Here is a 26,032-nt window from a genome sequence, read left to right on the forward strand (position 1 = left end):
AAATATCCTGACATAGCCCCTTTAATTAAGCAAACTATTAACTACGGTGGTCTTTTCTCAAAGAAAAATCCATACAAACTAGCATTCAGTATCTGAACACTCATAATTATCACCTTAAGCTTCACAAGCGTATGAAAATTTTGACCGATACTACATGATTGCAGTCCGACTTGCTGAACTTTTTGAAAGCCGTTTTTACTGTCGTTGCACGTTCCTGGGCAAGGTTTGAAGTCCATCACCTTTAACGCAACAGCCCGAATTCAGTGGTAAAAAGGTGTTCTCACAATGCTGCGTGAATGTACATGCCGATTGTCGCAGACAGTATCGTGTTGAGGGACATAAGTGCCTCAAGTCAAGAGAAGTTCCCCGCAAATGTTTCCAGTTGACGCTGAAGGAAATCACCCTACGATCTGAAAAGAGCAACGGCCCAAAACTTTTGTGCGAATTTCACAGACACTATCGTGTTGAGGGACAAAGAGATCTTATATTTTCAATAGTCCTAGGCTCATTCGCATTGCTAGTGTGTTGTCCAATAATACTGACATTGCTAAAAATGTTGGGCCTACCTGCTGTTTAGCACGTGCTCAGAGACCCTTGACTCCTTTTAAACCACTGAGTCCCAAGGCTAAGTACTCAATTGGGAAATCATGTTGTTTAAGGTTTTGATTCTTTTTTAAAAATCCTCGACTGAAAGCTCACCAACAGCCAGTACTATAAAATAAGACTTAGTTGTGGTTCGTTACAATTTACAGAATAGTTTTTTCCTCCTACATTTTGACGTTATTGGCTGTACAAAGATAACAATACTACTTATAGCCTAACATAAGTGAAAAAGTACTTTCGTGTCGTCAATATTGCGGTAATATCAGTTGGGCCTTGCTTTCGAAAGTCATATTGCACTTCAAAGCCGTTTTTGGATATTTAAACTTAAAATTAACACAAAATAAAAATAATGTACAAATAAAAAAACTAGCAAATAAGAGTTTGTCAGTGTTTAAAATAAGTCTCGCGCTAAACCTCTGTACATCTTTCCCCTATAAAAAGAAAGAGACGTAAATCAGTTTAAGTACGGTAAACTTAAAAAAAAAAACCTTGCCCCTGAATGCAAAAATGCAAAAGTGAGTTTCCCTGAATAATCTCCCATCAAACACATTTAGTCTAATTGGCTGACTAGTTCGTCATTTATTAGAATTTAACTTGAACAATCAGAAGGTTCACTTTCGTTTTCTTTCAGATTTTTAACGGGTTAGTCTTCTAATCGTTAATAAGTACATATACTTCACTTTTACAGTTATAAAGCGACGTTTTATGGATTGATTACATCCATTTTCAAATCACTGGTGATCTTTGTAATCTGATTGGCTCTCAACAGTGTGGTTTAATCGCATAACATCTGTTCTAAATCGCATCATTTCTGTTCTACATTTCATCATTTTCACACTAAATGGTATTATTTTCTGTTTCGCGTACAAAATGAGATGTAAAAGCTTTTCAGATTCCACTTTTCAAGGAACCAGTCACTGGATCAATAAAATAATAATAAAATCAAAAAAATATACTAACTGAATTTGGCGTTTTCAAAATGGCTGTAATAAAGTGGTATTTGAACTTCGTGACATGCAATTTTGGTCTGAAATCATACTTGTGATTTCAAATCGAACATCTCGCTGTGCACTCCTCCGATTCTAAATCGCGTGTATGATTTCAGACCAAAGTGCACTCAACTAAGTTCAATTACCATTATTAAATTTATAGAATAAACTTTCTGGAAACGGAAAGGGCGAACAGTAGCCAGCAGATTATGCTTTTAGTAGATGAAGGCAAACGCATTATTATCAACCCGACAGCGCAGAGGCTTATTTAGCTCAGGTGCTAAAGAACGAAAGAAAGAAAGAAAGAAAGAAAGAAAGAAAGAAAGAGTAAACTGCTTCCTTCATTAAAGAAATTAATTAGTCGACAATAACTCATGCTTAAAGGGGCTGTGTCACGGCAGTCCAGTTCATTTTGTTTAATGTTGCCAATTACTCGCCCTCAATTGCTATGGAACTTAAAGAAAGCAAAGAAATTAAAGGTAAATGACAAAATCAGAGATCCGAGACAAAAAAAATTTCTCTTGAGCATTATTATTGAAGTTGCAAGCAGCAGGGATCAACTTTGAAAAACTGTTCGGTAGAACTGTTTTCAAAAACCCTAATTTCAATCCGTTTCAATCTTCTTCAGTTTTGCCTATCCGTCGCATCTGATATTTCTGTTATGTTATTTTAACCTTCCTTTAAAGTTTTGAGCGGTTATTTTTATGTTTCTCTTAATTTAACGGGCATTTTGTAATTTCATAATTTGGCTGAATTTTGTGACACAGCTCCTTTAAGAAGAATTTTTGCAGTTGGTTGAAGGCAAAGATGGTTATCACTTAAACGCGTTTTAAATTATCACTGAGCCCCATCATTATTCTCTTCTTGCATCTTCAATAAGTTCAGTAGTTCTTGAAACGGGATTAATGAACAGGATAGAAAAGAAAAGTATACTCCTACTTACCCTCAGATGTTATGTAGCAACGCTCACAATGCAACATGGAGTTGGTGATTTGAAGGACTGGGCTATATTCGTCCCCAAACCACGCCCGGCACACAACACAGTTGAAGCAGTTCACGTGCCAGTAACGGTCCAACTCTGCTATATACATCGCCGGACTCTTCTCGATTGAAGTGCCGCAGCTCATGCAAATCACGTGATTACTTTCGCCGTGAATAAATGTCTCGTAAATACTATATCCATCAAAACCATTCATTTCCGGGTCCGTCTCAAGGACGCCATTGTGGTGAAGAGGATCTCCATCATGTCTTAATATTTCAGCTGGTGCCTTCTGGTGTGTTTCTCTTTCGTGATGATAGCCATTTATTGAACGAATTCCCACCTGTGGCCTTGAAGTCTTCCCTTCATCCGAATACAATCTACCATTTCCCTGAAACTCCAATTCTTTCTGTGGTAGATACTCCTCATCTTTATGGAAAACATCTCTTTTACCAAATTTACGATTTTCATTCTTATCGTAAAAGTTATCTTCTTTGTTTTCTTCAGCCAGTAAACTATTAACCACTTCCTCATTGACTGTAAATTCCACTGGCGGTTTTTCTACTGGCGCGATAATTGGTTCCTCAATTTGAATTTGCTGTTTCAAAGCGGCTCTTTCTCTTATTAATCTGTCACCTTCCTGAGCCATAAGCTCTTCTTCAGCTTGGAGCTTTCTACTACGCGCATTGTGGTCAAAGTCTTTGTATTCTCTGTGGACAATGTCGTCTTCCCCAACAAAGTCAATTCCATTGATGCGCGGCTGTGATTCCTCACTTTTCTTTCTTCTTGGTGGTTCATGTCGACCTGCTTCTCTGATCTGCCGTTCCGTTCTTTTTTCAATTTTGTGATGCCAGTAGTCTTCCTCTGCAGCAGCCACTTTTAACACATCTTCCTCATTAACGTCACCAGTAAGCCTGGGGTTTCCGGTTTCAGCATCGTTTTTCCAACTGCTGCTTGGAAGTTGTTCACTGTGAAATTCTTTTTCTCTAGTTGCAACAGTGTCTTCACCGTAACCTACATCTTCATCTGAGCCCATAGCTGCTCTCATCTGCAAACTCATAAGGTAGTTCGATTTTTCTCGATGCTTGCGATTCTTTTCCTCAAACTCTTTCCTGTATTTTTCTCTATACTCAGCGTCTTGTAATTGCTTTCTGACCATCTCTTCTTTTTCTTTCTGCTCTCGTCTTCGATCATCTGCTCCCGTTGCTGATCGGAACGCGTCATCCCTATTAACCCTTGTAATGTCATCGTGATCATTTGAAAAGTTCATTACCCGTTGTCGTCCTGTTCGCTGTTCATCTTTCTGCGGAGTTTCTTGAAATCCACCAGTGCCCCACTGTCGTACCTGACTCTCAACGACTGAGACGACAGCTGGCTTCAGCTCCGTAAGATTTGATGCACTGTTTTCGTAATCAGAGTTTTCGTAATTGCGCGGCGGTTTTGGGTCCGCGTACCACAACTCGTCCTTTTCGTTCTCCACATGTCTCCAATCTTGTGTATTTTCTACCTGGCTTTCATGGAGATCATGCATATGGCCACGAACTGTGGGAACTGAAAAGTCCGACGATTGTTGTTTTTGTGCATCGCCACGTCCCTTCTCCTGGTTTGGATCTGTTCGCGCAAATACGCCAAACACCTGAGGTCGATGAGATGTTTTCCCTTCTTCTGCTGGCTCCACAACCCTTCCTTTGTTAATATTTCTTATGTCCTGCAGGACTAGATCTCTTGCACTCTCTATGCTTCCTCCTTCATCCTTAAATGATTTTACAATAGCTCTGTCGTTATATGACGTCTTTATTGCTGGGAAATCTTTATCGTCTTGCCCCCCCTTCTCTGACTTTCTATTTTCGTAAGGTCGTACTGCAGCTGGAACAAAATCATACGTCCCGCGGCGTCTTGGTTCTTCAGGTTGTTCGGGTTGCTGATTCCGTCGTGCGGTGACGACTATAGGACCACCAAACACCATAGGACCTTCACCAACGTCATTCTTCGTAGGCGTCTGATTTCTCTGACCTCGAGGATCCGGTCTATTTTTTGTTGGCAGCCAATCATCGTTTTTAACTTGACTGTGGCCACCAAAACCATTATATCCCGAGTAATAAGAACGATTCTGTCGTGGATGCTCGCCTTCTTCAATAAAACATTTATCTTCGCTAGGATCGATGGGTCTTGGAAAAAACTGATTGTCTTCATTTCCTCGTCCGTCTCGAACAGGTTCCATCTTTTCAAAATCCCGCACGTATGGTCTCTCACTTTTCAAATGCTCTGCTGGACGATTCGCATCCCTCTGCCTTTGATGCTCTTGGGAACTGGGAACCTGAGTTTCAGCTAATTCCACGCGATTTGGCTGAATCCAGGTTTGCTTCACAACTACTCGGTCATCTGACGGTTTGCGTTTTCTAGGTTCACCATCGACCGAATAGTTTTGGTAATAATCGAATTCGTCAGCAGCATTGACAGACGCTTGACCATTTTGGTCATGGGGGCTATAGAAACCACTTTCATTCGTTGAACGTATGGTTCGCTGGTTAACCCACGTAGGTTCTTTATACTGAAAACCCACTTCTTCCTCTACAGTTTTCTCGTGTGGAGGGCCTCGCATCTGGTCAAAGTACCCTTCCGGATCTTGAAAGACGTCATCAAATTGCTCCAGCCCAGAAACATTCTCCCGATGATGTTGGTCTCGTAGCCTTTCTTCCCATTCTTCTTGTGACTTTCTCCGCCGGCGGTATTCCACGTCATAGTCATCATCAGAGTCGTATTCGCTGGAAGGAAATCCATGCCAGCTTCGTGTCTTCATATCTCGTTCTATTCTTTTCAGTTCTGCAACGTCTACCAAAGATTTCCGCGAGGGAGGACCTTTTTCTTTGGGGAGATTTTTTTCACGTTCGATTGTGGCAAACTTCTGGGTAAGATCTCTAACTTTGGTGGACTTACGACGAACCTTTTCCTGTGGTTCATCTACGTTTGATGGTGGGCAAACGAAATCTTTGTAAGACAATTTCTGAGCGTCTGTGTCATTGCGGCCGGAGTTCTTGTACCAAGAATCATTCGGCGCGGACTCAACTTCCCAACGAGACGATTGGCTTATTTGTTCCTCTTCCATGGCTTTGTCTCTCAACTCTCGGACTTCTTTTCTCCAAGGCATTTCTTCTTTCTCCTTTTCTTCACTGGAGAGAAAGCCTTCTGACTTTTTCCTGGGTTTCGCAATAAAATCGCGATATGAAAAACTTCTTGGGTCCTTGAAGTCATCTGGAGAAGAATGAACCGTCACAGCAGATGAACGCTGAACCTGTTCGTCCTCCGTTATAGTTCTTTTAATTTCCCGAACTTCTTTCCGCCAAGGCATTTCCTCTTCTTGTTTTTCTACCCTCGGCGTAAAGCTGTCTCTAGCCTTTCGAAGAGGCTTAGTTACCACGTCTTGGTACGTGTATGCAGGTATTCGATTATCGCCTTCTGGAGAAGACTGAGCTAATCTAGCAGAAGACTTTTGGAGCGGTTCCTCTTCTTCGTCAGCCTTTGTTCTCTGGATTTCGCGTACTTCCCTTCTCCATGGCATTTCCTCTTTGTCCTTCTCTTTTTCATCATTAACCTGGAAAACATCTCTTCTTTTTCTCGACGGAACTGTAGTAAACTCCTTGTAAGATAACCTACGCAAGTTTGTCCCGGTAGAGAAATCCACTTCGGGGGTAGGACTGTCATCTCGATACTCATCTTCTTCTGAACGGGGCCTCTCCTTTAATTCTCTGACCTCTTTTCTCCAGGGCATTTCTTCTTCCTGTTCGTCACTTTGTGTTGTCAAAAAGGTATCCCGTGTTTTCAAGGAGGGCGGACGGATCCGTGTAAGCTCCGCAGGTTGCGCATCAGCACGAGACATGAATATAGGAGGGTCTTCTCCGCTCGATGATCTTTTGATCTCCCTTGCTTCTTTTCTCCAGGGCATTTCTTCTGCCTTTTTTTCAGTCGCCTCCCTGTCATTGGCAAAATTGTCCATCGCTTTTTTTGATGGCGGAACAACCAGTTCAAGGTATTGAGCTTTTCCAAGCTCAGAGCGTGGTGAGCTTGGTTGAGCAGCAAAACTTGCACCCTGCTCTTCGTCTGAAGAAAGGTGCCTTTTGTCCTTGACTTCTCGAACTTCTCTTCGCCATGGCATCTCCTCCACTACAGTTACATTATTCGTTTCACGGATGAAAGTTTCTCTGGATTTTTTCCGCGGTGCTCGAACCATATCACGATAAGATAGATTTTTGGCATCTGATACATCTATTTCTAAGGGTACCTCATCGACTGGCTCTCGTCTTCTAGAATCTTCGTATCGTTTGGCGTAATCAAAATAATCCTTTCTTCTATCTTCCGCAGCACGCTGTTCGTCTTTGAAATAATCCCTTTGGTACGGACGGTTAGCTTTTGCTTGTGATTCAAATGCCGGAACTGATTGGATAGGTTCTTCCACTGACACTTGGTCGATACGACCCTCTGATGTGAAATTTTCCATAACTTGGTGTGATTCTGGATCGTCATTAAAGCTGCTATATTCATAGTAATTGGAAACTGGGCGGGCGGGTCGTTCTTGCAGATTCCGCTTCCTAATATCTGAAGCGCCCCATTGTCTGTTGGACGTACTTAGTGGTGTAGGTTCTTTTACAGAACTTTCGAATGATTTTCGTTTGTTCTTCTGAAGGATCTCGCTTTCCTGTGGGTTAGAAAAAGACAATAATGTTTAATTATATCACTGGGCCGGTTAATCAGCCAAATCTAATAATTAGATTTGGAACACATAAAGTTCGAAGTTTAAATCGATTGGATTCAGCAGTTTTGATATTTTGACGACCTGTCGTTCTGTTCGACTGAGCTTGTCGAATACAATTACGGGAAGGGTTCGACTTCCATTCACACTTCGAACTTTACAAGTGCGGAATCAAATGCATCAATTATGTAAAAAAGCATTTTAGTGCTTATGACTGGCTGTTTCACGAGTGAGTTTGAAGACACTGAATGAGGAATTTCCTCCCCAAAGTATGCCCCTCTCCCCAATTTTCTAGTTCTTTAGCAGGAAAAAAAAAGGAAAAGGCTGGCTTATGTTGATGTAATGCCTTTACCTTCCTTGCCCTGTAATCCATGTCTTCAAATGTGCGTTGCTTCTCCAGAAGTCCAACATTGGACTCTCGCGAAAGACCAACCTTTGATGATTTCTTACGCCCGTCGGTTTCTGTTAAGGAAGGACGATGTTCACCGCGAAGAATAGATGCATCCTACAATAAATTAAGGTCATATAAACCAGACTATCAAATCAACTGAAATATTCTTTAAAAATCTTATTAGCACTGAATATTATCGATTGTAAATAAAGATCCTAAGTCAGGCTGCTAATTCAAAGATATTTTTATCTTTGGGTATGGGGCATTATAAGCCACAGAAAACCGTGCTCAAGCTTTAAATTGCCTGTCCTGTGCTTCAATTACTTAGTACAAAAATTCTACAATTTACTAAACAGAGAAAGGAAATTTCAAAACTTCTTTAATACCGTAAGCCACAATTTAAATGATATTTTGTTTACCAACCGATCTTACAATTCTGTCAGAAACAGATGTTTACCTCTGATATTATCCTTAAGGCCTGAAGGCGGTCAAAAGGTAAAGAAAACTTTTCGCCTGGGTAACAATTGTACCAAGATATTATTAATGTCAAAGTGAATACAGGTAGATAAGAAGCGAAAAGTGTTTTACCCTTTGAGCTTGAAAATCGCGTTGTTCAAAACTTTTTTGTTTCTCCCGAAGCTTTACATCAGATCTTGCAGCAAGAGGAACTTTTTCTGGTTTTCCATCAGTTCCGTCAAACTGAGGTCGATGTTTTCCCTGTAGCACGGCACTTTCCTGTAACACGAAGCGAAATTAGTCACCCACGGGAATTATGCAAAGATTTTTATCGCAATACAAACATTAATAATTGGCTATTTAACATGCAAATAAGCGAACTACATCATTAATGCATGCACCTGCAATTCTATTTTAAATCATCTACAATTTTCAGTGTTGTTTTCGCTGTTAAGCACAAGACTGTGGTGAAAACCATCGAAGATAAGGTTTAAAAGGGAAAATCTCCTTTTTTCTATTATTCCATAGGAATTCCCCAAACGAGGAAATATTTTAACAAACAAAACAAAATACAAGGAGAAAATGTTTTAAAAATCAACCGACATGATACGATATATCAAGTTGCTTTTACTCTGAATTTCATTTTGAATGTAATTTCATTCTGAGTGTTCTAACTCGACAAGGGCAAGACAATGTGTCGAACGATTTTTATCAGTGTACTTAAGACTTGGTTGTGAACTTTATTTTACCCGCTTTGTATTGTTAAACAACGGGTATGAATACTTAAATGCGAAAATATATGTGACATTATCTTAATGCGATTATGGCAAAGGATGCTTGCGGTGACTTCAAATAATACGGAAACATGGAGCTCCTTGTATAGTTGTGGAGTATTTCGTACCGTATTTGCTTGTCGTTGAAGCTCCTCGTAGGCTTTGTGTTTGTCCTTGAAGGCCACATCAACGGAGTTTTGTTTTTTCAGCGCCGGGCGAACCTCGCTTGGTCCCCAGGAAACTGGTCTCGACTTCCCGCTTAATACTGCCGATTGCTGGAGAGAAAAAAAAACCAAAATATACCAAGTATTAGAAATATATCCGAAAACTTATTAATAAGTTGCCGGTAAAGGAAATTTTTTAAGGGGTAGTGAAATTATAATACAGCTGCATCTCTCTTACTAGAGCAAGGAACTCTGAAGTTGGGTTAAGTCCATGAATTAAAAGACTGATAAATGTAGTCACACCAAGGGACTGAAGTAATCCGTGATATGGAGGTAGAATGTGTCCTTAGAGAGATTTTTGACTGCGATTAAAAATCTTGGCCGGTTAATTTCTTCAAAATTTGGCCGAATTTACAGTTAAACATGCAAACCAAACGCTATTGAGCTGTTGTACCACACTGCCAATAACAATACTCTGATTGGCGTTCCACGATTACTGTGTTTAGACTGACAAGAGAAATCGTTAAAAAAAAACCCTAGCAATAACCTGCTGAGCTTGTCGATCAAGTCCTTCAAACTTTTTCTGCTTTTGCTTCAAGTCAACCTCAACTTTTCGTCCAAGAGATACTGGAGGTGGTGACGTCACATACACTGACCCACTCCCCTTGCGGCGCGTTTTGTCTTGCAGCGCTGCCGACTCCTGTGAGGAAAGTGAACAACAATGTAAAGTAAATATGGCCCGTAACAGTGGTCAAAGGATAACTGGCGAGTTTTTCGGTGCGTTGCGTGGCTGGAGTAAGAGTTTACTCGTTATATGCTCCGCGAGATTGAGAACTCTACTCCTTCATCTGTTAAACGAAGCAAACAGCAGTCTTAAAAGTCTTTCTACAAGAGCTTGCAGATAAAAGTTACCTCGAACTTTTTGTTATTTTAACCACTGACATTCGAGCACCTACCATTGCAGCTTCTCTTTCGCGTCGGTTGTATAGTTCTTGTTTTTCGTGAAACTTTGGATCAGGCATGGCAGGTTCTTTGTTGGTAGGTAACCCGTCCTCTTTATCCCAATGTTGCCAGTGATTATCTCTAATTCTTTTTAAGATCCCTCCAGTCGAACTTCGTCGGTCCAACTCTACACTGGTTGATTCCTGTGTTAAGAAGCACGATAACAAAGCATTTCAGTTTACACAATATACCTTATTAATACCACCATCCGGGAATATTTACAAGGCGAGTGCGCGCCAGCTACATTAATCTAGAAGCAGTCGTATGAAATGGATTCGTTATAAGGTTCGGATGAAACGCTCAGTCTTTTATTTACTTTCTGACCGTTTCCGGTATAAAACAAAAATAATGCGGCGACCATGGATGATCTAAAGGGAGACGGGGAGATAGTTCACTACTGCATTTTAAAAACACGTTACTGTGCAAGCCAAGGGCGAAGAGTCAGTAACACAAAAATTCCAAGAAGCTCGAAGTTCAAACGTTACAAGTCAAATATATGAAACGTCAACTAAGTGTCCAAAAAAACTCATCAAAGCCATGATTACCATATAGCAGGCTACTATATTATGGTCTCTTGTTAGGGTACCCAGTAACCTATTTACGAAACAACGACGGAAAGCAAACACATACTAAACTTTAGTATATTAAAATTATTAGGATCCACCCAGCTTACCTTTTTTGCTTTGTTTTCAAGATTCAGAAATTTCTCTTTTCTGTCTTTGATATCGATTTTATCAAATACTTTATCTCTCTTTTTTGGTGGAATATTCTGTGTACCACGTGATTTCAATTCCAGTTCTCCCGAGGAATGTCTTTTCCTAATTCCCCGCTCCTTTTTGCCTTGAAATTTGACCTCCTGAGTAAGAAATAAATACACCACTTTCTTTGAACTGCCAGATGTAAAACGAAGGTTAACTATCGGCTCCTTAGCAACGAAACATCTCCATATATTGACCAATACAGTTAAGTCTTGGGTTGTGGAAAACCTATTAAATGAATATCTCCTAACGCGGACTTAATTAAAATCTGTATGAGTAAAATTGACTGAATGAAACTCTATTGCGGACTAAGTTCAGGGTTGTAACAGCATGAACGTATTTCTCAAACGCTTGCGAAAATATTAGGTTCGATAGATGGAGTACAAAAATATTAGAAGAGACGTGCAAAAACTACCAAAAAAATGAAAAACTAATTTAACCCTCCGGTACATAGCCTTATTACCAGTCCCTATTGGGATAATGAGCCCACGCGCAAGAAATCGCATCACCAGAGATGGATGACAGGTCATTGCATTCGCGAGCCAACTGAGTGATCATTTCGTGATGTTTTCCTTCCGTTCAGTGTAAAAGCCAACATAATCCTTCTTATAATCGGTTTTAGTTTTCAGCATCCAAGTTCGCACTAAGTATTGGCACGTGATATTCTCAGATTAATAAAATATCAACAAACATAAGTAAAACTTCCGTTTCTTCTTGCGTCTGCGTTCGCGATACCTTCACGAATTATGTGGTTAGTTTAAATTCTTGATTTGGATAGGGTCAGCTATTGTAAGCCTTAAAGGATGAATATTCGGTGATCTGTTGCACTGAACTAAGAAAACTTCAGGCGATGGAAAAGAGACCAATACACAAAAAAACAAAATTCTTACCGGAAGTAAATGATGAAAACAGCTGGAGTCAAGCACTGGACCCTGATAACCTCGTTTTCGGGCAGCTCTGGCTAACCAAAGAATTGTTATTGCGACCTGCAAAAGGTAAACAAAAAAACGAATATTGGGACAATATTATTGATAAATATTAAACTTTGTATGTCATCAATCCTAGAAAAAATCACACGAGCTGCATGTTTCCGTTTACCAAACACAAGAGTTCATAGCATGCCAAGAGAAACAAATACAGAAAAGGTTTCCATGATCTTTCATTAGTCGTTGCGATTTAAACCCATTCCATTGGAGGATGAGTTGCTTGTAACGTATTTTGGCAGTAGCACTTTACCGTACTGTGTTGACCCACTGTAGATAAACACTATCAGTTTTTATACCCGGTTTTATAAAGGCCCGAATCGGTCCACAAACAACAGTTTCTACAATCTATCGTCTGGCTTAAATCGTTCACCACTTCGAAAACTTGTTCGCACAAGTATTAAGCTGCTTTTCATTCCACCTAGAACTCTGAAAGACGTGGGTACGCCAAAACTTTTCCAATCAGAAAGATCTCTTACGTCACACCATCAGGTGCCAATATTGAGCCCGCGTTTTCGCGTGGTTGCCTCGGCATCAAAGGAATTCGCGCGCAAGTAGCAGTCGGTAAACAAAATAAAAATCCAACATGGCGGCTTCTTACGTTGCACAAATTAAAATGTATTTTATTTTACGTTTTTGAATAAGATATCACAACAAACCGAAAAATGTAAACACGGATATGTGCACAAATAAATCAAAAGCATTACATATTTCTTTTTCAGTTTTAACGACTGCCGTTTGCGCCAATAAAATCGCGAAATCTAACGGTTGAAACTGAAGAAGAAATTGTTTAAAAAAGAACGCTGTTGAAAGATAAACAAGCAAATCAACTTTTCCGACCATTGCACCAAAAGAACACTACGCAGTTCCACTTTGTGATCTTTTACCTATAAATGCAATGTCGACTTAATTATCAATATGATTATAAACTGGTAAATCCCTTATCTGAGAAGTCTAGACTACTGCTGTTATGAAGATTTCGACAAGAAGGAGAAGATATGTTTTGGCCGACCAGATTATCAGATAACCAACTGTATCAACGAATATGAAGAAAATTCATTGACAACTTGAAATTTAACGACGCGATACGGCTGCTAGCATTTGATTTTCGTTCAAGATTATGAATATTCGACGTACTTAAAGATTGAATTCGTTATAGAGATTAAATTTTTGATATCTACTTACATTCTGTAGCCTTCTTTGCGTTTCCTTTGCTCTGGAAGATCTGAAATCACGATCATATGAAACAGATTTGACTCAGCTTCAATAATGCATTCTAGTCGAACCAAACCCTGGATCGACCTGGAAGGCTTAGTGCGTAATGAAGTCGCGCGTTACGTGTTTTAATTTACATGTGACTGTCACATCGATCAGACAGTTAGGCAATAGAACAAAAACACACATCCAGCAGTAAGCAAATAGAAGAAAGTAATAAAACCTACGTTTCTTTGGAGGAATCTCAAGTTGGAAGACGTTGTGTGCTATACTCTTACAAATCCCTGAGGACTGAAAATTATGCGCTGCCACAAGGCGGAATATCAAAGAGTTTTTAATCCAATACAACCTCGATAACAATGTTCGGAACAATCTCGCATTCCGCACTGACCACTTAAACAAAAGCGATTGCAGAATAGGATCAGTTGCTGCATATTAAATTTTGGTAACACAACAAAGGCTTTATACCGTCACTTCCGTTTTGTTCTTTTTTACTTCCTACAAAAACGTGATCGACTTTCGTTCTTTTCGTGTCAAAAAAAAAATCAAAGTTTCCGGTATTGTGAGATAAATACAAACACCTAAAACTAGTCTAATGAAATATTTCATGCTTCTCAGACTTATTTTGTATTTGTTTTATTCGCCTGACGAAAAGCGTGAAATACAGATCACTCAAAAGGAATGTAAAATTTGCTTGGATTGTTGGGCTTGTCTCCGGACTATGACGACATGATTGCCCATGCGCGCGTCTTAGACTACGTCTGGAATTTCAATGCCTGGACATTTGTCATAAAAAGAGATCGAGGATCGAGAAATCTTAGCTAACACTGATATGCGGTTTAGTAATTCGAATGTGTGAAAGTTGTAAGAATAAAAAATTGCCCAGAAATTTGCCTTTATTATCTTTTCTTGTTACTGAAGATGCATACGAAACCGACTGCTCATGAATGCGAGAGGATCTTTACTAGTTTTTTCGACCAGACAGAACATTAAAGTTCAACCCAGCGGTGGTGTTTTCACAGACAGAATTAAAGGGTGTGTTTTGCGTCAATTTTGTTTTTAAGCAAGAGAGCTTTATCCTCTCTTGTTTTAAGTCATTACTTAGAGCTTTTACCCATACACAAAGTTATGGGCAACAAACGACAAGAAACTAACAAAGTGGTCTAAATAACAAAACTGGACCATTATTTTTGAAATTCAGTTGATGCAAAGATAGGTTTTAGCTTTTTGAAAAGAAAGCAGCATAACATAGAGCCTTTAAGTTGCATGCGCCGATTCAAAAAGGTTAACCTTCTTCTATGAGGTCTTTCATAAGCCCTTCATAAGTCCATCACCTGACAACTGTATGTCTAAAAAGCACGTTCGCTTGTTATGGAAACGTGACTCTGTGAAACGGACACTGTTTTTGTACAGGAAGAAAAATGCCTAATATGCCAAGAAACTAGTTGCTAGAAATCGCTTAAAGCTCTGATAATTTACGTTTTGACAGCGGAATGGCTAGAACGCGGAAAATGGACTCTTACTTGACCCTTCATTTTATTTAAGCCTTCCGCGTAAGAGACTATATTTCAAGAACGATAAAAATGTTTGATGGGGTGCACGTGAACTGATAATGGTCAGAATGATTGAAACACGATAGAAAGGTCTTAACAATATATGAACAAGTTAGCAAGCTGACTGGACTGCGAGTAGTCTCTTTTTCCTTTTGAGTTGAGCGGTAGATCAAGGCACCCGTGAGGGGCGAGCGGAGCGGCCAAGCCGCCAGGAAAAAGGGCGGAAGCCCGAGTGAAGAAAAAATTCCCAATCTCTCCTCCTTTTTACCTAAAATTTGCATAATTTTCTTTTTCACACGCCGCGCGCGTGGCTCTGAGGAAAGAAAGACGACAGTTCGTGGCCTACAAGCTGACGCGCACGGAGGCACCTTATCTTGAAGGTGTGATTAGCTTCGTCTTTTAATTTTGACATTGAAAATTCTCTCTTAGTCATAATTTTAGCAATCTCCTAAATCTTTTTCCCATTAAAAACATTTAAACAATTATGAAAAATTTATCAAACATAACGGCTACAATGATGAAAAGTGTAACCAAGAGCACCAATCAAAAATCTCAGCGGGATTTAGACATTAAATAATGAGTTAAATATCTGAAAATCAAGGTGTTCCAATAAGCCAACAACGTTACTTACATTGAATCACCGCGCCGCGTGGTTACTTCTTGTAGGTCAGCTACATAAAAAAGATGAAGTTTTTTTAGGCCCAAACCCTCGCATGCTTTGAAGAACAAGTTAAGGTTGTCCTGTCGAGGAAAAGAGAGTAACTATTAACGCTGCCGTAGGCAAAAACACGATAACTAGAAATACAATTTAACCTTGTTAATAAGTCAGTCTTATTTAGTATGTAATGTCAGCCTGTTCGCGAAGCCGGTGCTATAGGGCCTTGATTGTTTAGAAAATGGCCCATCCCAAGTTCAAAGGAACTTTGCCGGCTGGTTCGATTGCCATCTGAACATCATCTTTGTCTGTTAGAGAATAGGTCAGAACAGGAGAGGATAAAGGTCCCCAAGTGGCCGAAATAACACAGACGTTGCCGCTGAAGGGATGAACTTGAAAGGACTTGTATTGTCGCGGCAGGTTTGATTTCTTGCTTTAGAAAAAAAAATCTAAAATCTTCGCTAAATGTGAGGGAATCCAGAATCAGCAATTAGGGATTGTAGAATCCAGGAAATTTTGCTTCTGGAATCCAGAGTCCTGGGCTTTAGAATAAAGCTCAAGGAGTCCAGAATCCCGCTAACGATTAGAATCCAAAATCCAGAATCCACTGACAAACACTGTAATCCAGTACCTGGAATCCGGAATCCACGGCGTGGAATCCATTCCAAGGCTGTCCTGGATTCCTTTAGGGACCGGTCATTATTTATCACCTGGGGGGGGGGGGGGGGGGGGGTCGGAGGATTTTGGAGGGGATCACTTGATTTTTAGGAGAACAGAGGGGGGGATCAGTCGTAACTGAGAGCCCAAAAGGGGGGGATCACTGAAAATTTTGGAAGGATTCAGAGGGGGGACCACTCAAATCTGCTTGAACAATGCCAGTTTGAAAGCATACAACATAAATGTGCCCATTCTGCTGGGAGATGATGGCATTTGCAATCTCAATTTGTTCTATTAACACAACTTTATTTAAAAACCGGAAGTCTGTCACACTGGCGAATGTGTGCATTTCAATTTATATCGAGAAAGCTTTGTTTTAACGCTTTTATATTTTTCCTTTTATAACGTGCTCATGACTTAGCTAATATTCATCTTTAAACATGACAGCAAATGTGAGCAAAGCTACAAAGGCTGATCTATTACACTATAGATGACAATAAAAAAGGAGACAGGAACAGTGGCCGATCCTAGCCCTTCCAGATGGCCGAATTGTCGCTAAATATGACCTGCTGATAGGGACTTGGCGGACTGCTATTTGGCACTCTAAAAAAGTAACTTTGCAGTTTCAAGCACTGATTGCAGTTTCAAGCACTTTGCAGTTTTAAGCAAGATTGCTTGTATGTCAACTGAATTCAGATGTCTCGATCCAGACTAGAAAAAGACACGGATCAAGAGACACTTTTAAAAAAAGACTGCGCGATAACGGCTTTATTATGCTGTAAGTACATCATAGTTAGAAATACTACCTGTATATGAACGTTTAAAACACTAAATATACACGTCGAAAGGTGAATATGGGTACAAAGACATGGGGGGGGGGATCACGAAAGTTATATATAGTTATGAGGGGGGATCACTTCAATAAAATAACATTTAAAGGGGGGATCGGCTAAATTTCATCGTGTTTAGCCCAAAATCCTCCGACCCCCAAGGCGATAAATAATGACCGGTCCCTTACATGGGGCCAAAAATCTGCTTATGATGTTTATCAACACGGTGACAGGGTATGAAACAGGAGTGCGTTCCAGCCGGACTTACATATATAAATTTTATGTTCAGCTTCGGGATTTACAGAGAATCATATCATATTCTAATAACTCCGTAAAATTGAAATTGACTAAATTATCCACTCAACCACACCAACCGCCGGGGTCTAAGTCCTCTAGTAGCGGTTCGAACAGTATTTTGGGTTCTTTTCGTCTTATTGGACGTAGTAAGTCCCATAATGAAGTACGTACAGTAAGTCATATTCCTTACCGGGTGTTATTTAGCAGAGAAGATAAGCCACGAAGGTTCAGGGGCACCCAACGAGGATATAGTTCAAAACCACTTAAACATAGCATTGTTAAACGTATTTTAGTATTTAGACGGTAGATATAGGCATATTTTTATTCTCTAAAAATTTTTCATCTGTTCGGATTTTCTAGCTGAAAGTCTAGTTATCCGAAAATTATAGGGATCAAAACTTACCTTTTCGAAAATTTTAGCCAGAAAAAAGGCTTCCGAAAATTCTAGGTGACCTTTTTAGCGTACAAATCCGTTAAAAATGGGCGATTATACCATATTTTAGATGTTCGAAAATCCTAAGAGAGGCAGGCAAGCAAGAAATGTTACAACAAATGTTCCGAAAATTCTAGATCTCAAATCGGTCTTCCCTGAAGGTTTAAAATAATAAAAATTGTCTAGCAACGCTTGTCTCACCACCACTCTGCATCTTCCTTCGTAACCATCATCTTTGTTATGAAATATCGTTTAACGCCTGATCATGCAGAAATAAAATCAAACTTACAATGCCAGCATAAGCAGTAGAAATGCGATTTATACGGCCAAGAGATACGTCTCCAACGATCTCGATTAACCTGTAAAGCCAGAAAAAGCGGAAATGAAAAGACTAACTCACAGTAAATCAATACCTACATATCCTCAGTAATACCTATACGAAAATAGTGTGTTAACTTCGTTTGGTGAACATGTATTTTTTCTTAAAATTATTCTCCTTCCTTCTGACTTAACTTATTGGCTTAGCTCCTCTATTTTGTTTTCCCTCTTGATTTTAATTTCCTTCTTACGATTTTATTATAATTCATTGTTGATGTCCCCAATGGCCACTCTTTTTCACGTATCATTGATGTTATCTATCTACTCTTTATTTGCCTCCATCACAATAACTGATGATTCTGGCAAATAATCTTTTAATGAGATGGCTTAATTTAAGGATACCTTTGTACGAAACTGTCAGTTTGGATGGGAAAAACCGAGCTGCCCGCTTTCCATCCGTATAATTAGACGAAGCAGTTATTGCCTACTTAATCTCTTTCTATTCAAATTTGGATGAAATTCTACTCCGCTACTCAGAAAGAGGTGTATGACAAGAGAAGATCCTCAATAAACAGGGAATACATTGAATACCATGGAGAGAGCAGAGATCGAGAGACGTTCCTCCTAAATAAATTCGACCAATGATTTGTTTGATAAATCGACGAGTTGACAGAAAATGGATGCCTTCAGGTAGCCACCCATACAAATGCTCGCTCTTGCTGAAAAACTTACTAAACTTAATATCTGAACATTAACACAGCAATGTGTCTCGTAAAGAGCCTCCTTTAGCACTAATTTGTTTTTGTTAGTGAATTAGATTTGTTAGATAACGTAAACAGATTAAGAGCTGTGATACGTGGCCGCTCGATGGTCTCCGTAGGAGGTAGGCAGGAATCACTACACCTGAGTATCGCTAGAAATCATCCTGCACTAAAGTTTCTTTAGCTTAAAGCTAAAACTTACTGATTTCATGCTGATCAGAATTAAGAGTCTTTTTCTTTCAAGGCATTCTATCCGTAAAATTTGGTCAGCTTAAGAGGAGGCTGTAGCGCGTCACAGTTGATCTCGTTTTCAAGTAACAACAAGCCGATCTGATAAAATGGAAATATATGAATCATTTTTACCCGGCGCGACTGACTTGCAGTTATTGAAAGTTACTAAATTGAAAGGGCTAAAGTCCATATAAAGAAAGCGGGCAAATAACGCTGGTAACTTTAGGTGGAGTTTCCGAGTCAACTCAAGCCCGATATAAACCGCAGATAGTCGTTAAGTGTATTACAACGAGGCAATAATTATGACCCTAACCCCATGAAATATTGCAAACGAATTGATCGGGATTTCGTGATTTGCAATCAGGTTTTATACTTACTCGCAAAGCAGAATACCATCAGCCAAAGATTCACGAAAGTCGTCGCTTTTAAATCTTTTCTTGGTTACCTCCTAAAAATCACAGGAACAAAACTCTGCCTTAAAGATCAGAAATTAAGATATAGTGTAAAGATGATTAACAACAGTGCGACAGGTAAAGAACAAAACATAATCATTATTACAGCTAAAAACCTTTGCTCACCTCAATCCACCGTCTGGATTCAACAAGAGCAGGATCAGCCTTGATGTAACCGTTGTACTTTTCCCTGAGTTCTCGTGCAGAGAGAGCGCGATTGTCTTTTTGCGACACGCGCGCAGATGATCCTGAAGCCATTGCTGTTGACTGGCAAAGTGCGGATACAAACAGGCTACCGTGCTTCACTAGTCTTCAAGAGCAGTCTTTCATATGCAAATAACCAGGAGAGACCTAAGTGACGAAACCAGCGTGATAAAATCACCTATTTATATGTCAGTTACTACGGGAACTGAAAAGAGTGGAAAATTAGTTCAGTATAGCATTCAGCAACAAATTGTCAAGAACAACCATATTAAAACAAAACTTATGCTTAATAACTAACTTTTAAAATTGACTTTAGCCTACTATTGGTTGTCAGGCTCTGGTCAGTTTCAGTGCGTGTTAAGAGTTTTTACACGTTTTTATGTAAATATCTACTGTTTTACTCGAACAATCAAGACAATGCATCAGAATTGTCAGGTCTAAAATCATAGGTTTAAACCATAAAACGCATCGCCGAGCTCAGCTTTTCAAGTTACACGCAGCATGCAACAGAACATTCGTTTGTTGCAATCACCTCACTTGATTCTAGAAAGAGCAATGACATTATTATTAAGATCCTACGTTTTGTGCCTTCGAAACTGGCAGAAGAGATGTAATCACGGTCCAATTGCCAATGAGGTGACACCCTTTGTAGAATAAGTATAATCGCCTCATCGCGTGTAGATTAGAAGAAGTGAATCCAGGTCACGCAGGCCTTGGAAACTGATTTTACGTTAAAACTACAATCGGAGTCCGTCTTACTACAATTAGTAAAATAGCCACAATTATACCAGTACAAGGTGTATTGGGCGTTATTTCTCTCTTTGGCTTTGCAAGTTTTCAGTGCTTGATTTTACAATTGATAGCCCGTTTCTAAAAAAATGAGAAGGCCCCCATTTTCAAAAGAAACTGACAGTGCTGCGTCGTCAATCAATTTCACTTAAATCCGCCTCAGTTTCCATGTGCTAACCCTTCGCACTGACAAAGAGTTAGTACCCAAAACTTTAGATTTTCAACCTTTTTGCGGCTGTAAATTGAAACTAGACTCAATAAAACTAAGTTGTTGTCTTTCTTATAAATGCCTAGAGATGATTAGCTAGGGCCACTCATTTTTAATTAGTAATTATTACTAAGACTCGCTGTTTACGTTTAAAGGCCTGTCATTGAAGGCAGATCTTGGGATCTATTAAATTGTGGGCCTAAGCAAAACAATTGAGTAGCAAAATCAGAGGTCAAAAAGTATAGAAATCAAATAGATAGTTCATTAAGGTAGCTCAAGTCAGTCGCTTGCCATGCGGAGCTGTCTGGGTAACGAGGCCGGTAAGCTGATCGATGTAATTTTCACGTTTTTTTAGGAGTCCTTTACAATTTTTGGGTCTAACTCTAGCCTTGTAACAAGCTTTCCTTTTCGGTCGTTGCGCATGCCTGTCGGCACAAAGCGCAAAGTCCGGAGTGAGAAGGTGTTCGTTTTAGAGAGTGAGACATACAAGTGCCATGATCCACCCAACCCGTGAGTCACTACCTACAACTGCAATGTAAAACGCTCGAGCATTTGAATGGTCTTCACTCATCCATTCTTCTCGGCTTTGTGCTATTGTTGCCATCTAGTCCCCTTCGTAAACAGCAAACTTCTCGCTACCAAGCCTATATTAGAACGCGCGAGCTATGGTAAGGGAGCGGAATGCCTGCGCGTGAATTGCAAGCATCCACTGAAAGAAGACTCTGATGTTTTGGTCGGGCGTGCAAACAAGCTAAGGTGGACGAAGGTGTACAAGGGCAGTGAACTGCGAGGAGATTGGGGCGGGAGGAACGAAAAACTCGCCGCTTCGCCGCTCACTAGTGAGCCCGACAAAACCGCCACGCTACGCAAGCTACCGGGAAAAGAAAGCATTCCTCATTTTGGAAAAGTCATTTGAAGGGAGATGAAAGCGGAGTTACCTTGGCAACCGCATCGTTTCTGGTTTTTCTGCGCTGTGCTCTCTCTGTCAGTTATCTCCGACATTTTTTCAGGAACGCGGCACTTGCGTACTGGAGTACGTACAGAGATGGCTACGCCTCCGCTTTTAGGCTTGTTTTTATTAGATACTTGAAATCATTAACAACCTTGAACCAGCGTTGGAAGCCGCTGCCAAGGTTTGAACGGGAGAGATTAACTACTGTATATCCGATCCCACTACCGATCACTATTATCAAGTCAATCAACAAGAGAGAATTGTAAAACTTGAGTGATATACCGTACCTCGAGACAGCGCATACAACTGTATCGTTTAGTTCATTCATAAAGTTATTAGAATAATGAGCCCAATATCATATTGTGGGACCATTTGATAGCACGTTAGGAGGTAAGACAGAAAACATTTGTGCTATTCGCACAATTCGAGCAAACAAAAATGTGAAATCTCTTCGAGCCGAATGCGCGCTCATTCATGCAACTACCGAAAAATGGTGTTTAGCTATTACTGTCTACGACTTACCGAGCTCTACCGCAAACAAACTTGACGATTTTAAAAGCAAACGTTTTGATTATGGCTCTCATTTGCTTAACTCATTAGGTAGGCGACATATGAGTTTACAATTTCAGTGATTTGCCCTTCCAACGTCTTTACTGTCGTAACGTCGCCCGTGCCAACTAGTTGATGAGACTAAGGTGGATTACTGTTTTGCTACATGATATCATGACAACACTCACCTTTTGAGACCTCAAGTTAACAGATTACAGTTTAGAATCTGACTGATCCGGTTGTTCTTTGATTTTTTACACACATGTTTTAAGGACGCAGTAAATTAAAGACGGAGCGTATGTCAGTCTCAAGTGTACTTCATCGCGTGACGTCGGAAAAATGATATCATGTACGACAGCAATGGAGTGTCAAATGGCAGTGAGCGCAGCCTCTACATTTCTGCGATCAGGTGTTCTTTTACAAAAAGGGAAGAGGGGCTCTCTGATCGCAGGTTAATTAAGCAAATGTTATAAGAGTCCTAACTGCACCTTTCAACCTTATTTCAGGCAATCAGTTGGAACAGTGAAGGGCCTGAAATATTTCCATAAAACTCTCAAATGACTAGGAAGGAACGACCAAAGACAGGTGGCTGTGGAGTTTTAGTCGCAGTATACATCACTGTTATTTTAGGACATGGCCGTAGGTAGCGGAGGGGCAAGGGGATAGTTGCCCACCCCTTCCCCCCCACCCGCCCTCAACCAAAAAAAATATTCGAAAAAATTGTCTCTTTCTGAAGTGTTGGGCAGAAAACCTGAAACTTGTTGAAATTACCTTTGAAACTTCTCACAACCCATTCGCTTGTCCGTTGTGAAACAGGAGAGAAGGGGAAACAATATTCGAAGACAATACATCGTTTACACTTCCCTACAGTTTCTCACGTACGAAACGTGATTAAATGTGCTTAACAAGGAAGCGTAGGAATTGGTATTTGCCCCAGACCTTTCATCAAGTGAGTTCAATTGTGGTCACCATTGTGATTGAAGTATCAGAAGTGGAAGATGGTAAACATGCAGGCCCGTAGGGAGGGGGGTGCGACGGGTGCGCTCGCATCCCCTGCCCCCCACAGGGTCCAGGGGTCTACTTTTTAGTTGATCAAGAATTAAAACAAAGTGCATTTAGAGTATTGTTCTATTCTAATTCACTGACTGTGTAGTAAAATTGATAATACTGCGAATAAGAACGCATTAGCCTGACTCAACCTTTCCACAAAAAGTGTTTTAGCGTTGAGAGTAAACTATAAAAGAGGGGATTCGGTAAGGCATTTACCCCTTTGCTAATACGTCACTTGCTCCTTCCATTTGTCCTTAAGTCTGTTTTGGAGGATTCGTGGTGTGGATTTAGCAAATAATTTTCTCATGACAGGTCATGTGGTCTTGTACAGCACAGTGATTTCCTGTAGTTTCCTATCTTTGCCTTATCATAAATGGACCTCTGATCGCTAGCTGTAGGTCAGGTAGGATTTTCCTTTCTAATAATAATATTTTTTAATAATATATTGTTAAAAGCGGCCCAACAACCTTTGCCGTTTGGTTCCATCCTTTTATGCAAAGTGTTGGATCTGAATTGTTATTTTAAAAGTGTGACAGGGTATGTGATTCCCTGCTATAGTTTTGACGTGCTGGACTCAGCTTTTTTGCGTTGCTTGCAGGATTTTGATGTTCCTATCAAAACTACCCTACTCTGGTAGTGTTGCATGCATCGGTCAACTCCAAGCCCTTTCAGTCATGTAAGTCACAATAACGCGAATCTTAAGACTGGAGCCCGATCATGTTATTATTCCTCCATTTGTAGTTATTGCCGTGACAGTTGCTACCCAGAGAGAAACGCTACTTTTAACTTTGTTTTAGTTTTGTGGTGAGAGCGGTTGAACAGTTCTGACTGGACGCATTTATCAGGCCTTTTCAGCCATTGGGAATTGTTCTCGTTTTCGAATTGCCTGTTAAACAGCCAATTACAAGGGTGGATCTCGGATCCACTTGTGCTTGAAGGAGATGAAGATATGCATTGTTCGTTTTTAGAGTAGCCTTTTATCTTTGAGCAATGAGTTTAAAATATCTGCCGTTTTCTGTGGCAAAAAAGTAATACTCGCGGCACAAGAGATGCTTTCTTCACTGGATCTTATGAACATTCACCGTCTAACAGATAATGATAAACCTAGTTCCCGCCCCCCCTCCCTTAGAGACTTGCTCCTTCTGTCTAGTTTGGTTCGCCTCTTCCTTGCATCGCACCGTCCCGTAAAAAACCTGGCTACGGGCCTGACATGACTGAACAGAATTCAACGTACAGGCGACACCGATCGTGCTAATTCAGGGTGTAAATCTGACCAGACTTTGAGTGACTATTACAAAACTGCAAATTTCAACATCAGGGTACCAAAATCTATGTAGTGAACAAGTTGAACCCCAAGAGACAAATGGCCTGATTATGTTACATGACGTTAGAGTACTAAAGGCAGCGGCAACCGAAATAGCACCTATTTTCCATCTAAATAGCATCCTTTCATATTGGTGCAGTCCCTCAAACCTGGCCTTCAACAAATAAAGCAGCATTTCACAAGAAAGGCGATCTACTTGTTAATCCTGCAAATTATCTACCTGTATCACTCACTTCTGTTTGCTTTAAGTCCTAGAAAACACTCATCGTCAAGCGCATTATCTGATGCAGGGCTGTGAGACCCATGATATCTTGGTCGAATTCTCTCCTAACATGGTTTAATTCAGAAAAGGTCGATCATGTGAGACGCAGCTGATTTCAAATTTTGATGAGATCGATAAATGGAGGGATGATGGTCACAATGTTGATGTACTAATTATAGATTTCCGTAAGTTAAAGCTTTTGATACCGTATATGCACCAGCAACTTCATCTGGCCAAGCTCTTTTCACTACGGTGTAGCCGGAACTTTAGGTCATTCAGATACGAGAGTGGCTTGTACCCAAAGTGTCATACCTGAAGGCGTGGCCTCAGCATGCTGCGAAGTTAGATATTGGGTCCCCCAGGGTAATATCTTGGTTCCCCTTCTAGCTAATTGTCTTCTATACTCTACAGAATTGGTGACTGTGCGGAAGATGAACGCAGCTAACAAAGGAATCTTTGTCTCCTTTGTGAATCAAGAGAGAATCTAGCTCATTCTCTCTTGTATGAACTTATGAAAAAGTAATTATGATATAAACAACAAATACACCCTGAAAGCGATAGGACTTGAGTCAGTAGACCATCAACCCCTTTTGGGTATCGAATTACAGTCTCATCCGAGTTGGGGATCAAGAGAGAATGATCTAAGAGAGCGAATCCCCCATACATGACCCTCTTCCCATGAAAATTATTTTCAATCTATTCTTGGTTCTGTGTTATACTGCGTGGTTATTTTAAGGACGCCACCTTATTGGTCGGTTTGAGTGACATCATGTAATTTTACACTTGGCGGGTAATTCATAATCTGGCCAGAGTAGCTGCCGAAGAGCAAAACGGTCCTGGCTTCTAGGAGTTGCCAGAGAAAGCGGTTCCGACTCCAACAAAACTGCTCATTGGGGTCTTCGCTACATCAGTATAAACAACCAACAACCTATTGTATTAAAACGACAACTGTCTCTTCCGGCGACATCCACGCACACCCGCGAGCTGTGATACCGTCGTTTGGATCCAACCGTGGACACGTAACGAGAAAATAGTTTCAAAGTGGGTTCAAACGTGAATGTTTGGCCGCCAAACATTTGAATTTTGTGAGGACGCTAGAAAAATGTGGGCACAAAACTCTCTGGCATCCAGGTTAGCGACTGTTTAAGAGCTTGAAGCATCTGACCTGATTTGTGTTTGTTTCGCGGGTGATAATCTTTGCCTCTGGCTTTCACAGTGTGTCAGAATTCAATATTCGTTTCTTTAAATGAGGCTACCAGCTACCAGCCGTTAGAAAATCTCAATCTTTAATCTCAAAGTGAGATTTTGAATCCAATACTGCAATCCCTTTGTAAATGAAAATGAGAGGAAAGCGCTGATCAAAAACATGTCAACAATAGGAGCCGATTAGTATCGGCTCCTGGCGCTAATTACTGTAATGGCTGTCAAACTCCAAAGGTTTGGCGGC

General features: G+C 40.3%; 1 pseudogene; it reads right to left on the bottom strand.

Moving 5' to 3' along the window:
* Positions 1-650: 650 nt before the first annotated feature.
* LOC140948328 (uncharacterized) lies at positions 651-19,597 on the bottom strand (annotated as a pseudogene).
* Positions 19,598-26,032: the final 6,435 nt, after the last annotated feature.

This window comes from Porites lutea, chromosome 9 (genome assembly GCF_958299795.1).
Source record: "Porites lutea chromosome 9, jaPorLute2.1, whole genome shotgun sequence".
Lineage (NCBI taxonomy): Eukaryota > Metazoa > Cnidaria > Anthozoa > Scleractinia > Poritidae > Porites > Porites lutea.